Raw genomic sequence first — 15,037 nt, forward strand, 5'->3', positions numbered from 1 at the left:
GTAGGAAATGTCTGGGAACGATTCAAAGAAAGACAGAAAAAGTTCCTATGGATGTTTTGTATAGTATCCTGGCATTTGTGTTGACGATTAAAAGTTCACTTCCAGATAATTAAAACTCACATAATGTCTGATCTGGTGTGTGCCCAATTTGAACTTCGGTTTATAGTTTCCTGATAGTCACAACTAAGTCAGTCCTCCACCCTGGTCCATGACACTCTGCTTATGATGCTCTCGAAACATTTTTTTAAACTCTTAAGTTAACATGTATCCTGCTTTGCCTTAAAAATAAAGGTTTTGCGCATTTGTTCCTCCCTTCGCTAAATTATAAGTATATTCAGGGAACTACAATAGAGAAAGTTGGTAGCCCCTCAGTGTTGAAACAGTGTGAAATCTTTCAGAATTGCTTGTGGAAGGCCCATAAATAGAAATATGTATTAGCTGTTCTCTACAACTCCTGTTATTTCTCCAACCCCCAAACAACCAGCAGAAACAATGCATAAACACTTTTTAAATGAGAACGCATTACTAGATTGAATGAATTAAATTAAAAATTCCATCAGAATTCCTTAAACACTTTAGAAATTCTTCTACTAGCAAGAAAGTGTGCTAGATGGAAATATTTTGGGAAATAGTCTTGTGCCTCTTTGCAATATTTGGCCATAGAACTGTAAGTGTAAAGCCCAGAGGTTAGAAAAGATAACAGGGGAGAGGGAGTGAAGGTAAGTGTGCTTCCCTCTAGCAGAATAAAAGCCTTGACTTCCAAATACAAGCAATTCTGACTACTTACTTCCACATCAATAAGGCCTGACGAAAGAGTTGAATATTGAAATATTTTAGAGAGTTACAAAATGCCCCTTCCTCCTTTCCCTCTCATTTTGGTGTGTTCTGTTCTTGGTTCTGTATTTGGTGCCACGCGATGGAAGAAATGAAGCCGCAAAGATGAGTCAGGGTTTCCAGCCTCTCTCCTAGAGACACTGGCTCAGCTGTGATGCAGACTCCTATTGCCTAATCAGTGCTTTTGCCAGAGTTGGGGAGGGAGATTGATGCTCTCTGTGGCTTTGCTGCCATCATCCACAATCCATCAATGCCATGTGCTGCTTACCCTAAACTATGCAAAGTATCACACAACAATGGCTGGGAACCATGTCATTCCATTTCTATCATGGTGACACTCCCTGTTGATTATAAAATTATTCTTGTTAACATAAAATCTTAATCATTTGGCACTTAAAAAGTCAATCTTAAGAAAAGAATCTACAATCTAAAGAGATTTACTTGATTACTTGAATGTTTTATGTTTGACCCTGCTTTAAAATGTGACTTATAAAGTCTAACATGGAAATTCAATAAGAATCTGTGATTTCCTTTCCATGAAATGCTTCCTTTCCATGTTTAAAATGAGATGAACATAGAAATTACTAATCACCTGAGGAGTGAGGATATTTTTTCCATTGATTTTTAGAGAGAGTAGGAGGGGGAAGAGGAGAGAGGGAGGGAGGGAGGAACATGGAGGTGAGAGGGAAACATCAATTGGTTGCCTCCTCGGTCAACACATTATGGTTTTCTTGGTTGCAAGAAGATGACTAAGGTTTGATTCTTTCTTTTTGTTCCAATCACTATAAAATGATTCCTAAATATGAAGGACTTATAATTAGCTTATATGTTTATTTGGTTTTAATTCAGAAATTGAACTCCTGTTCAACAATTCAATATAACAAATATTTTTAGTTATATCATACCAACCAATTCCAGTGCCTTTAAAATTTTTTTTTTTATTGGTTGGTGTTAGAAAGAGAGAGGAAGGAAAATAGAGGGAAATATCAATTTGTTGTTCTACTTATGCATCCATTAGGTTGTCTCTTGTATGTGCCTTGACCAGGGATAGAACCGGCAACCTTGGCATATCAGGACGATGCTCTAACCAACTGAGCTACCTTGCTTGGGCCAATTTCAATGTCTTGAAAAGAAACTTAGTTTTATTTTCTGAAGCAAATAAAACATTATTCTTAGAGCCTTATGTAAAAATTAATTTATGTAAAACTTGATGATTTATGTAAAATTTTATAGAAGCAAAGCAAAGGTAAATTTCCTCCAGATGATTATATATTTGGAAGGGAACTCAACTCTTGACTATCTGGTAGAAGATAAATAAAGTAATAATTACAGAGAGTGTATTTGTGAAGAAATTAAAATTACTGTAAATCTATACAACATCTACAGACCAAAAGATATTTGTAACAACAAACAGATAGTAGAGAGCAATCTACAATCACCTGACCGCTAAGGTCCTGTCCCTCAGCTCATACCGCAGTGTTCATGGTACAGCACGGACTTTGGTTGAACTTAGATAAAGTTAGCAAAGAGAGAGAAACATGGGTTTTTGCCTAATTCAGGTCTCAAGAATACAAGCTATCTTTACTAAGAAGTTGTTTAACAGCTTAATATTTTTTTGATATGTAATTTATGTGGTCTTAAATAAAGAATATACTTGTATTATTTTTACACTTTTGGAAAATATCTGTGAACTGTGGTCTGAAATACCAGATAATTAATAAATTAATTTGGTGCCATATTATTATTAGTTTTGCTTTAACCACAATTCTGGGTAATTTGTGGTTTCCTTTTTATCTACTCATTGCTCCAATTATGACAGTTAATCAGGGTTCACTATAGTTGAGTTCAAAGTAATTAGTTTTACTATATTCTCAAATTGTTTCCTAATTGGTCATGCGTCATCTGCAAATATTATCAAAGTTTTCCTTAATTATATTTGTAACCATTTTTGAACTTGAAATTGCTCTCATTTGAATCATTACCTCAAATCCTTCATCCTTAACAGTTTATTCCATATAATATTAACAAATATAAATAGGCTATGTGGTGTTCTTTGTCTCTCTAATTGAATTTTCTAATGTGCTTTTGTGTCTTTTTTTTTGAGCTAGATTATACTTGATTTTCTCAAGTTATCCTATATAATAAAGAATATGCTAATTAGACTGGATGGTGGAACGACCTTCCGGAACGACCAGTGGACAGAGGACAGGGCCACGAGGCAGCTGGGGCTGCAAGGGCCTACTCTTGCATTAATTTCATGCATCGGGCCTCTAGTTGTACTATAAAATTAAGGCTATTTTAGTTTTTTAAAGATTTGTCAAAAAAGTAATCTCTCTTTTACAATTTGAAAGTATTGTGAATTATTGCTGTTACTTAACTTCTATATAATTTTTTATTATATTGCCACAATTATAATTAAAACCTTTCATAATAAAAATATTTAGTCACCAACATTTATGTGATGTCTCCTATACTATATAATAACTGTTTTTTATCAATGCATGTTTTGCCTTAAAATTATCCACAAAGAGATATATTTGAAACCTTTCTATATACATATAAAAAATCCTTCAGTTTCCTTTATTGCTAGGGCAACAATATAGTATAGAGCATGGATTATAGATTGTTATTACCTCAGCTTGATTCCCTTTTATTGTTTATTTTAAAAATTTTTATTTATTTATTTACTTAAATTTTGTTTTATTGCGTAAAGTATTACAAAGAGTATTACATATGTCTCTCTTTTTTTTTCCCCCTTGACCTTCCCCCGGCCTCCCAAAATTTTTATTTATTGATTTTAGAGAGAGAGCAAGGGGAAGAAAGAGAGAGAGAGAAATTGATTGATTTGTTATTCCCCATATTTATGCATTCATTGATTGTTTCTTGTATGTGCACCGACCAAGGTTCAAACCCACAACCTTGGTATATCAGGACAATGTTCTAACCATTCAGATATCTGGTCAGGGCTTGACTTCCTTTCATACCACTTATTATCTGTGACTCTCTGTGTCTCAGTCTTCTCATGAATAAAATGGGAATAAAATTCCTACCTAATAGAATTAGTGGAAAGATTAACTGAGGTAAAGCATTTTGAAAAATTGTTATTAGAACCCTTTGAGCTATTTCTCCTTGAATACGGTCTTTCATAATTTATTTTCAATTAAATATGACATGTATGTGTCACAATAAGCTATCTTTCATACATCTGATTAAATTTATCCATAAATTTATTCCACCTAGATATCTTTAATGCAATTCTTGCTAGATTTTCTCTTATGAATGTGAATGCTTGTTTGCAATATTTAAAACTAGGAGTCTACACAATACCTCTTGCTTAAAATAACTAAAAATGCTCATGTGAATGTGTGTGTGTGTGTGTGTTTGTACATTCATACATACTTTCCCCCTTTTAATAGCCCTGGAAAGCTGGTAAAGTACTAAGGAAATATTAGATGAAAATTTAAAGAAAGGCAGGTCCCTAGAGAGGTAAGGAGCACTGAGAAGCCGTTTTTTTTCTTTTTTCCTGAGGACATTTACTGGAACTTCATGAACTAATGCTGCAGTTTTCAGAGTTGTAGAGCAGAGACAAAGCCCATGGTTTGCCCAAAATGCAGATCCTCTCCCGTGAAGATGGGGCACCACAGATTTGCTTAGTATAGGTTTCAGGGGTACAATTCTATAAAACATCATCTGCATATTGTATTGTGTTCACCACACAAAGTCAAGTCTCCTTCCCAGTGGAAAGCATCAACCTCTACATTGAATCTGACAACATATCATCCCTTTCATCTCTCTAAATTACAAGAGCCTCCTCACTGGCCTTCCAAAGTTCCACTCTTGCCCACACTCAATCTAGCACAGAGCAGAAAAGTGATCTCACAAGTAAATCAAATAAAACTTACTCTTTAAAACCCTGCAAAAGCTTCCCAAAATATATAGAATAAAAACCAGCTCCCTTACTTTGGACTCCAGATTCTGCATGATCTGGCTTCTGCCTACCTCTCCAAGTTACAATCACCCCTCCCCTCCAACCCACTCTACACACACACACACACACACACACACACACACACACACACACACACGTATCTTGCTAAATGCCATGGAACACAGAAGATGCAGGTGTCCTATCTCAGTGTGCAAGCAGCTTAAAAACTGAAAATGGAGGCAAGGCTTGTACATAAATACCAGGAAAAATGGGTAAAACATTAGATGATATGCTTAATAGCCTATAACCTCAAAGAGGAAAGAGGGATTGCTCTTGTGATTTCCAGGAACCTGGCAGAGAGGTCACTTTTGAAGGATAGGACTGTAAAATAAATGGAAAACAAGAATTTTCAGGCAGCTACAACAGTTTAGGGGAAAAAGAAAATTAATGGATGAGATGTATTTGAGGAAATAAGTCAGTCTCGAGAAAAGTGCTGGTAGGTAAAACATAGGTTAGTATTAAGAGAGAAGGTTGTAGCACTAGCCAGTTTGGCTCAGTGGATAGAGTGCTGGCCTGCAGATTGAAGGGTCTTGGGTTCAATTCCAGTCAAAAGCACATGCCCAGGTTGCTGGTTTGATCCCCAGTTGGGGGTGTGCAGGAAGCAGCCGATCAATGATTCTCTTTCATTATTGTTGTCTCTATCTCTCTTCCCCTCTCCCTTCCTCTCTGAAATCAATAAAAATATATATTTTTAAAAAAGAATGTAGTTTAAAAAAGAGAGATAAGGTTGTAGATGTTGGTTCATAGAAAAGGACATCATTTTCTTTGGGAAGGGAAGGAAGAAATCTATGGAGATACTTAAAAGGAATATGATTAGTGACAAATAACCTGTCATTAAATGTACAATAAAATAAAGACTAAAATTTCTCTCTTTTCTTGTGAACTAAGAAAAATATAAAATCTATTTTTGTAACCTAGTACAGATAATAAATAAAAAGAAACAAATTTGATGAAATTGTGAATTTATGAAAAAGTAATTTAGTTAATATGCTACTGCTCAAACAATTAAACTTAAAAAAAGAAAAAAGAAAAGAAAGGGTTGCCTGGGATATTAGTTAGTCTATAAGAGTGAGACCAAAGTACTGCTGTATTTAACTTGTAGAATTAAATTTACTTACAAAAAAGAAATTAAATAATCTCATTAATTTTGGAAATACGGTACTATCCAAAATGTCTTTAAATAAAAATAATGCCATTTCATTACCATAAAACAAACAGTAGGAAAGTAAAATGCATATTTAAAGATTTGCTTCAAATTAGATTTTGCAGCTTAAGTTTTTGGGTAACAAATGCCACAAAACACTGAATTCTTTAGCAAAAAAATCATTTAGTCAATTCCAATTACTCTGGAGGATACTTACTAGTAGTAGTATTTTTTTTATAGGGCTGAAAAATTGATTTATTGGGGGGTGTAAGGTGGGGGCAGCACCGAGACTCTCACGAGTGCAGGGCTCGCCATTTGTCCAGGGGACCACGATTAGGGATGTATTTGACCCCACAGCCATCTGGGATGAGGCGCTTCTCGGCCACCATATCTTCAAACTCATCCGCATTAAACTTAGTAAAGCCCCACTTCTTGGAGATGTGGATCTTCTGGCGACCAGGGAACTTGAACTTGGCTCTTCGTAGGGCCTCAATCACGTGCTCCTTGTTCTGCAGCTTGGTGCGGATGGACATGATGACTTGGCCAATGTGGACTCTGGCCACTGTGCCTTGGGGCTTTCCAAAGGCACCCCGCATACCTGTTTGGAGCCTGTCAGCCCCAGCACAGGACAACATCTTGTTGATGCGGATGACGTGGAAGGGGTGGAGCCGCACTCGGATGTGAAAGCCATCTTTGCCACAACTTTTCACCATGTACTTGTTGGCACAAATACGGGCAGCCTCCAGGGCTTCGAAGGAGAGCTGCTCATATTCGTCTGACACCATGTGGCCACAGAGTGGGAACTCATCCACCTTCGCCTTTTTCCGCCCCAGGTCAAAGATGCGGATCTTGGCGTCAGGGACACCTCGGCTTGTTCTTACAATACCGGTAACACCGGGCCGGGCGTCGACCCATGGCGACACCAGGATCTTCAGTGGCACGCCGAAGGGAAAGAGCACTAGTAGTAGTATTAATTGTAATCAGAAACTGCTCTGGACAGTGCTTTCTAAAATCCCATGAGACACTCCAGTAAAAAGTGTTCTATTTTCAAATACATTTGGGAAATGTTCAATAAATCTAATATGCAAATGTGCACTGTGAATCTAGGAAAGGGTTATAGCCTTCAAAGTTTTCAAAAACATAACCAGGGAACCTGTTATTGGCTTTTTACCATTTCAAGGAAGTAACTCTGAGATGCTACTCTATGAGAAATTATGGAATTCATTTTTCCCTACAAACTTTGCTAGTCTTGCTTCACCTTTCTTTATATCTTATTCATAGGATGTCCTCAAGTCCCAAACCGTGCCGTACATAACACACACACTCACACACACAGCATATAAATGTATATATGCAAATCTCCTATCTATCTATCTACCCCCCACCCACCCTTCATGGGCAATGCGCCAGGAACCAGTTGTTTTCTCTTTCCATCTCTCCCAGATCAAAGTATTAACACATGGTGACTCCAAATCAGCAGTTACAGAACAGCAGCTAATAAATTAAGATGATTTGGCAGATAAAGTTGGTAACTACTCTGGTGTACAGAAATGTTAAAAGTATAGATCTGGCTGTCTTAACTTAAAAAAATAAAGCACAAACAGTACTGCGTGGTTATAGATTATATAAAGATGTTCTAATCTGTGGACCCAACAACTCTTCTACATAGGGTTTACATGTAAACTCAGTAATACATTTTTATCCAAGGAAAGCATTGCTTTCATACTTAGGAAAAATAATTTACTTTTTTCAATCTTTTCTTCTGCCCTTCCCAACACACATTTTAAATATATATATAGAAAGAAGACTTAAGCAAATTTTATAGAAAAATAACAAACCTTTTCAAAAACGTATTTTATAAATTTCACAATTGCATAATCTTAGTGTAGATTATGACATAAAATTATATAACTTCTGAGCTGAAACTATTCTTACAAATCACCTAATATAATATACTCATTTGTGGATGAAATTTTAAGTCACACAAATTTATGGCAAAACCAGGGTTTACAATGCAGGTCTTTAAGCTATTTGTCCTTTAAATTTTCCATTTCACCAGCATACCCTCTGCCCCCATCTTTTTGTTTTGTTTTGTTTTTGAAAATCTTCACACATTTCAAAAACTATATATACAAATATATTTTGCTTTGTATACTTAAATGTCTAGAGATTAAAAGTTATGAGCAATGTTTATTTTATTTTCTATCTGAATTTATTCATATCAATCTGCTGATTTTGAAGTCTTGAAAACACATGTATATTCTAGCTAAACTGACTAAACACAACCCCCCCCCAAAAAATAATTTTGTGAGTGTACTACAGTTCCTCTTTAAAAATGACATTATTATCATGTTTAAAGAAGAGTACATCTTTACCTACCAATATTCCTGAGGGGTAGTAATTTTGTAGCATTCTACAAATCTCTGAATAGTGAATAGTGACAAAAGCACAAAAGTTCAATTTATTTAGATTAGAGAAAAGAAATTGTGAAGAACTTAGACTTCTTGTACCAATTTAGAAAATCCCTGAACTATCTAAAGCACTACATGAGCTCTTAAATGAGAAGTCACAAATAATGAAAAATTTCACTTTACGAATGTAATAAAATGAGACAGGTTTTTTCCAATTATTTTTCAGTCAAGAAACTGCCAGCTTCAATCACAACAATGTGCTGTATAAAGTGTCTGAGTAGTGAAGATTGATATTTAGCAGAGAATCCTTGTAAATCACATGGTAAAGAATATAATCAGAGTACCTGAAATGTAGTAATCATGCAATAAATATTCACAAAACAAATGAAATACAGGTGGATATTTGTTTTTATTTTCTTAAATAATTATTAAAATTACACACTTTATAATTCTACATAATGTATATAGGATTCAATTTTTACAATATTTCAATTGTGTAAATCAAATTTAGTCAAAATAAGAATATTTCAGTTCTCCATTTGTTTATAGATTAGGTAAATTCAGTATTTTACCATAAGGGAAATGTCTAGTTTCACTTTTGAAATATAAATGACTTGGAAGTCATCACTCCTATTCTTACAAGAAAAAGCTGAATAAAACTGAAAATCAATAACTTTTCTTGGATGAATCAAACACTAGAGATTTCAGGGCAACCCCCTCCTTCCCCCAATCTAGAAAGATAGGTTAATCCAGAGAGTCACAATTGAGATATGCTTACCTGGAGTTGAGGCCCCTGTAGCCATAAACTGGTAAAAACTCTTAAATGGGCATTTTAATGAACTGTTGAAGGATGAATGTAGACTAGCTTGCGAGTGAGAAACTCCTAGGGAGCATAGTCTTAGGAAATCCCCACCTTCTCCTGGATTTTACCTCCAGGAAACCCAGGGGTTTCTCATGGTGAAGATCCAAAAAACCCCCTCCTGATTCTGACAGGGGAGGGGGAAAGAGTCATCATTGTGAAATATATCCAGAGCCTCCATAAAAAAGGCCTTCTCTCCAGGGTAAAAGCTTTTTCCCACCTGGGATAAGGATATTTCTCATGCTGTATCTTTCTTATCTTCCTAACAGGGAAGAAGGAAAACCTATAACACCAAAGAAATACTTGTGAAGGTCATAACTCTAAGACACAGGCCCACCAATAGAATAAGATTTAACCATAAAAATATAGAATGCTTTCTTCTATACAATACCATCACACAAACAAGGTGTCAGTAAAACAACAGTGGATTACAGTTGAAAGCTGGAAGATGCAGACTCTCTCTGAGAAGTACTCAGGGAAGCCCAAAGTTAAGGGAGACAAAAACAAGGATACTGGGGGATTTAATGCTTCTGACACCTACAGCTACAATAAACATTAAATAGAACACAATGTTTAGTCACAGTAACATAAATCCTCACATAAATTGCCTCTTTATTTCAGCCCCTATTACTTGATAACATGTTTAGCTTTTAATAAAAAATTATAAGGAATTCTAGAAAACAAGAAAAGAAGTCTTAAGAGTAAAAAGCAAGCATCAGACTTAGATGCTTGCTTTGGAGGTGTTGGAAACATCACACAGGGAATTTAAAATAATTATGATCAATATGTTAAGGGTGCTAACAGAAAAAATAGACATTTTGAAGGGACAGATGAGTAATGTAAGCAGAGAGGTACAAACACCAGGAAAGAATCAAAATTAAGTGCTAGAAATCAAAAGCACTATTACAGAAATAAAGAATATATTTGTTTCATCAAAAGACTGGACAGAGCAAAGGGAAAAAATAAAGTGAGTTTGAATATAGGTCAAGAGAAACTACTTAAATTGAAATGCAAAGCATTCAAAGAATGAAGAAGAACAGAACATCCAAAAATTGTGGAACAATTTTAAAAGGTATAGCCTATACATAATTGGAATACCAGAAGGAGATGGAAGAGAAAATAGAGTAGAAGGAATATTTGAAGTAATAATGTCTGAGAATTTTCTAAAATTAATGATAGACACCAAACCATATATCTAAGAAGGTCAGAGAATACAAAGCCAGATAAACATCACAAACAAACAAACAACATATATCTAGGTATGCATATTAAAATATCAGAAAAGTAAAGACAAAGAGAAAATCTTGAAGCAACAAGAGGCGGTAAAATATCTTACTTATAGAGGAACAGTAAGACAAAAAATAAAGAAAACTTTCTATTTTCTTTAGTTGAGTTCAAATTAATTAATTTTACTATATTCTCGATGAACAAGGTAAAAATTACAGTGGATTTCTCACCAGAAACCATGCAACTAAGAAAGGCGTGTGAAATATTTAAAGTGTTGAAAGAAAAAAAACAACCTACCAACCTAAAATTCTATATCCAGTAAAAATATCCTTCAAAATTGAAGAAATAATGACTTTCTCAAACATAAAATGATATAATAGACAAGACAAAACAATTGTGAGCATATATGTAAATAATAATGTCAAAATACATGAAGCACAGCCAATAGAATTGAAGAATGAAATAGAAAAATCCACTATTGGAGTTGGAGATTTTAATACCCTTCTTTGAGTAATTGATAGATCAAGCAGGAAGAAAATCAGCAAGGATATAGTGGGCCTCAATAACATTATCAATCTCCTTGATTTAACTGACATTTATAAAATCCTTCATCCAACAGGAGAATACACATTTTTCTCAAGCTCACATAAAACATTCACTAACATAGACCACATACTGGGCTATAAAACACAACACATTTTAAAAAACAGAAACCATAGAAAGTATGTTCTTAAATCACAATGAAAATAAACTAGAAATCAATAACAGAAGTTTTATAACTGGAAAATTATAAAATATTTGGAGATTAAACCACAACTTTTAACTACATAGGTCAAAGAAGAAATCTCAGGAGTAATTTAAAAATATTTCGAAGTAAATGTAAAAGAAAATACAACTCATCAAAATTTGAGGAAAACAGCAAAAGCAGTGTTCAGAAGAAAATTTACAGCTTTGGATGCATATATTTGAAAAGAGAAAGATCTAAAGTCAATAACCTAATCTTTCTTCTGAGAAAACCAGAGAAAGATGAGAAATTTAAGCCTAAGAAAGCATAAGAGGAGAAATAATAAATATTAGACCAGAAATCATTGACATTAAAAACAAGATAACAATAAAGAAAATCAATATAACCAAAAACTGTTTTTTGAAAAGATGTATAAAATATATTACATCAGACAATGTATGTGAAAGTACCTTGTAAAGTACAAACACAATATAAAACTGCATTTTTCATTCATTTAAAATGTATTCAAATAAGGAAATTAAACATCTTAAAGAGAGACTTAACATAATACAGATGGTCAAAACATTGATAGCAATCCAATCTTTTGAATATTATATGGATGAGAATGCATCATGAGGATTTTATTATTATATTTCTGGATATCTGTCTGCACTTCTGTTCTGCATCATTTATAATGGGAGCAAAGAAAACTGCATTATAAAATTGTATGGTAAATTGTCATGCTGAAATAAGCAAATGTCAATATTCATAAAATTTAACTCAGCTTTGTTTTCCAACCCTTAGGATGAACACTTGTGGAATAAAGTATAGAGACCTGTGCTATTCTCCCCTTGTTGCTCTAGAACATTGGGTTATAGATTGTTTGAAAATAGAGATTTCCTTGTCAGATAGATAAGCTTTAGTCCATTATTTTGCATTAAAGTTTTTTTTTCTTATTTTCTCATATTGTTCCTTAAACCTTATAAATAGACAGAATAGTAAGTCTACTACAGATCTTTTCAATATATATGTCCTTCTTTTCCAATCTCCTAAGAATATGTTGACTGCAACTGTGAAAAGAAGGCAGAAAAATGGGGGTGAAGAGTCATCAAAAATCTACATACATTATTGCTTCCTGGAAATATGCCTACAAATCCTAGCTATGTAATACACACCGTAAATGAAACTGTAATCCTATGGGCCAGCCTAGAACACTGATGGTCAATGAATTTATTAATGGTGGCAGCCTTTTACTGCTCATTATATCATTTGTCCAACTGGTGACCAAGTACTGTCAACTCTCTCTCTTTCACATTGTATTTGTCTCATAATTTTCATCTAGTCTTCAACTATTTTAGGTGCCTATCTTTAGCTATCTGCATTATTAATGACCCTTTATTGTACATCTCTCTCAACATTTCTCAATCTTCTTACATACTTAGAGTTTCCAGCTTGTAACTGTTAGTTTTACATGTCAAGTGGCTAGGCTAGAGTACCCAGTTATTTAATAAAACACAAATCTAGGCGATGCTGTGATGTGGTTAACATCTGCAGTTAGCTGATTTTCTGTAAAGAAAATTACGTTCAATAATATGGTGTCTGTTTAATTTATAGAAAACATCAAAATTAACAAGAAATTGATGCTTGGCAGATAGTAATCTATGCTCATTGGAACCTCATTGTCTGTTTTCACTGTAGAGTGAGACTTGCTATCATGCAGGCTTTATGGGAGGATACTATCTAGACACGGGTCTAAATCCTTACTTTGCCATGTATCCTTGGGGAAACTAGCTTGGGAAAGCTCCCTATATCTCAGTTTCTTTTTGTGTCAAAGGAGGATAATAAGATCTTCCTAGCAAGATTGTTGTAAAATGTAGAGAATCTATGTAGTGTAATGGAGGAAATACCCATCTATCTATCTATCTATCTATCTATCTATCTATCTATCTATCTATCTATCTATCTATCTATCTATCTATCTATAAGCCTAATATGCAAAGTGTCCCCTCAGGAGTTCGACCGACCAGTTCAATTGCTCGCTATGATGTGTGCTGACCACCAGGGGGCGGTGTGGAAAGAAGGACGTTCCTGGCCGGCAGCCAGGGAAGGGAGGCCCTGGCTGGCAGCTGGCAGCTGCTAGGGAGCCTACCTGTGGACAAATTTCATGCACTGGGCCTCTAGTAGTAGGTATAATGGTGGCTGCTGGTATTATTGCTATCATTTTATTATCACAAACTCAGATGGTTTCCTGTATTATAAAGAGTACATCTTGGAGGATCACTTCAGAGAGCCACTAAGTGAAGGTGGGGACCGCTGTTGGTTGCTTTGGGCATAGAATAAAAATGACAAGCTCTCATACAGAAAAGCAAATGTGTGAGTCAGAAAGGTCAGAGAAGAACTGTAACAGGGAGCTTATTTATATTTCAGACAAGAAGTTGATTAGTTGAAAAAGGAAAACTGAAATTCACATAGACAGACCAATTCATAGTCCACTGGTCCCAAGAGTCAGATTTATATTTCAGTCAGAGATGTGTTGTGCCAAATCATCCCATCTCTAGAACCTCGCCCAGCTACGAATATTATCTTACTAACCAGGAATTAAGGGTTGAATTGTCTGACTTTTCTAAAGAAACACATGTAAAGGGCAGGGGATATCGTAGACTAATTCCATTTCAGATTCAAACAAATTTTAGAAAAAGAAATAACAAGGTCCTGTGAAAAGTCATGTTTTTAGTTTTTGCAAGTCAGATGCCACATTACAGGAGGGTGGAGTAAAGGCAGAGGCAACACAGGCTACGCCTCCACCCTTGTGAACAATGCCCACAGGAATTACACACAGGACCAAAAATATTACAATGTAGAATTATAAGAACATATTCGTGGTTTTCAACTGAATTTATTACTTTTATTTATTAAAAGTATTAAGCTATTGTGATGAAATAAACAGTTCACCTTTTGATATTAATTTGCTGGGCAATATAGCATCTCAGCCAATTTCTCCTTGATTGCCATTTATTTCCCAAAACTATGAAGAAATTAGAATGAGTGAAAAGAGGCTTAGTTTCAATTCCTTGGTGTCTGTCAACCAGTGGGTCAAAACAAGCATAAAAAAATATATTACACGGTGATTCCAAAGACACGGAATTACCTGTTTTTGTTCACAAAATAGCAGTTACTCTACCATTTACCTCTCTATCCATCACTTCTCCTTCCTAGTATAGTCCAATAACTCCCAGAATCCACCCATACACTCTTCACAGTTTAAAAAAACACACATAGAAATAGATTTAACAAGGATGTAAAAGACCTGTACTCAGAAAATTATAAGACACTGAAGAAATAAATCGAAGAAGATATAGCTACCATGTTGATGAATAAGGAAGAATTAACATCATTAAAATGTCCATACTGCCCAAGCAAACTACAGATCCAATGCAATTCCTATCAAAACACCAATGGTGTATTTCACAGAACTAGAACAAATGTTCCAAAAAGACCCCAAATAGCAACAGCAATCTTGAGAAAGAAGAACAAAGTTGGAGCAACACACTACCTGATATCAAACTATATTACAAGCTAATAGTAATAAAAACAGCCTGGTACTGGCATAAAAACAAACATATAGATCAATGGAACAGAAAGAGAGCCCAGAAATAAACCCATGCCTTTATGGTCAATTAATATTTGACAAATGAGGCCAAAACATATAGTGGAGTAAAGATAGTCTACTCAATGAAGGATATTGGGAAAATTGGACAGATATATGGAAAGAAAGAAAGAAAGAAAGAAAGAAAGAAAGAAAGGAAGGAAGGAAGGAAGGAAGGAAGGAAGGAAGGAAGGAAGGAAGGAA

General features: G+C 34.8%; 1 protein-coding gene and 1 pseudogene across 5 annotated transcripts in view; both read right to left on the reverse strand.

Annotated features, from left to right (window-relative positions):
- Window positions 1-15,037, reverse strand: part of XRCC4 (X-ray repair complementing defective repair in Chinese hamster cells 4) — a 185,546-nt gene that overhangs the window by 22,302 nt on the left and 148,207 nt on the right. The window lies entirely within an intron of this gene.
- On the reverse strand, window positions 6,195-6,919 carry LOC102255769 (annotated as a pseudogene). The gene has a single exon (XR_001360062.1). The product of XR_001360062.1 is annotated as a 60S ribosomal protein L10-like (transcript).

Source organism: Myotis brandtii, unplaced genomic scaffold (assembly GCF_000412655.1).
Source record: "Myotis brandtii unplaced genomic scaffold, ASM41265v1 scaffold794, whole genome shotgun sequence".
NCBI lineage: Eukaryota > Metazoa > Chordata > Mammalia > Chiroptera > Vespertilionidae > Myotis > Myotis brandtii.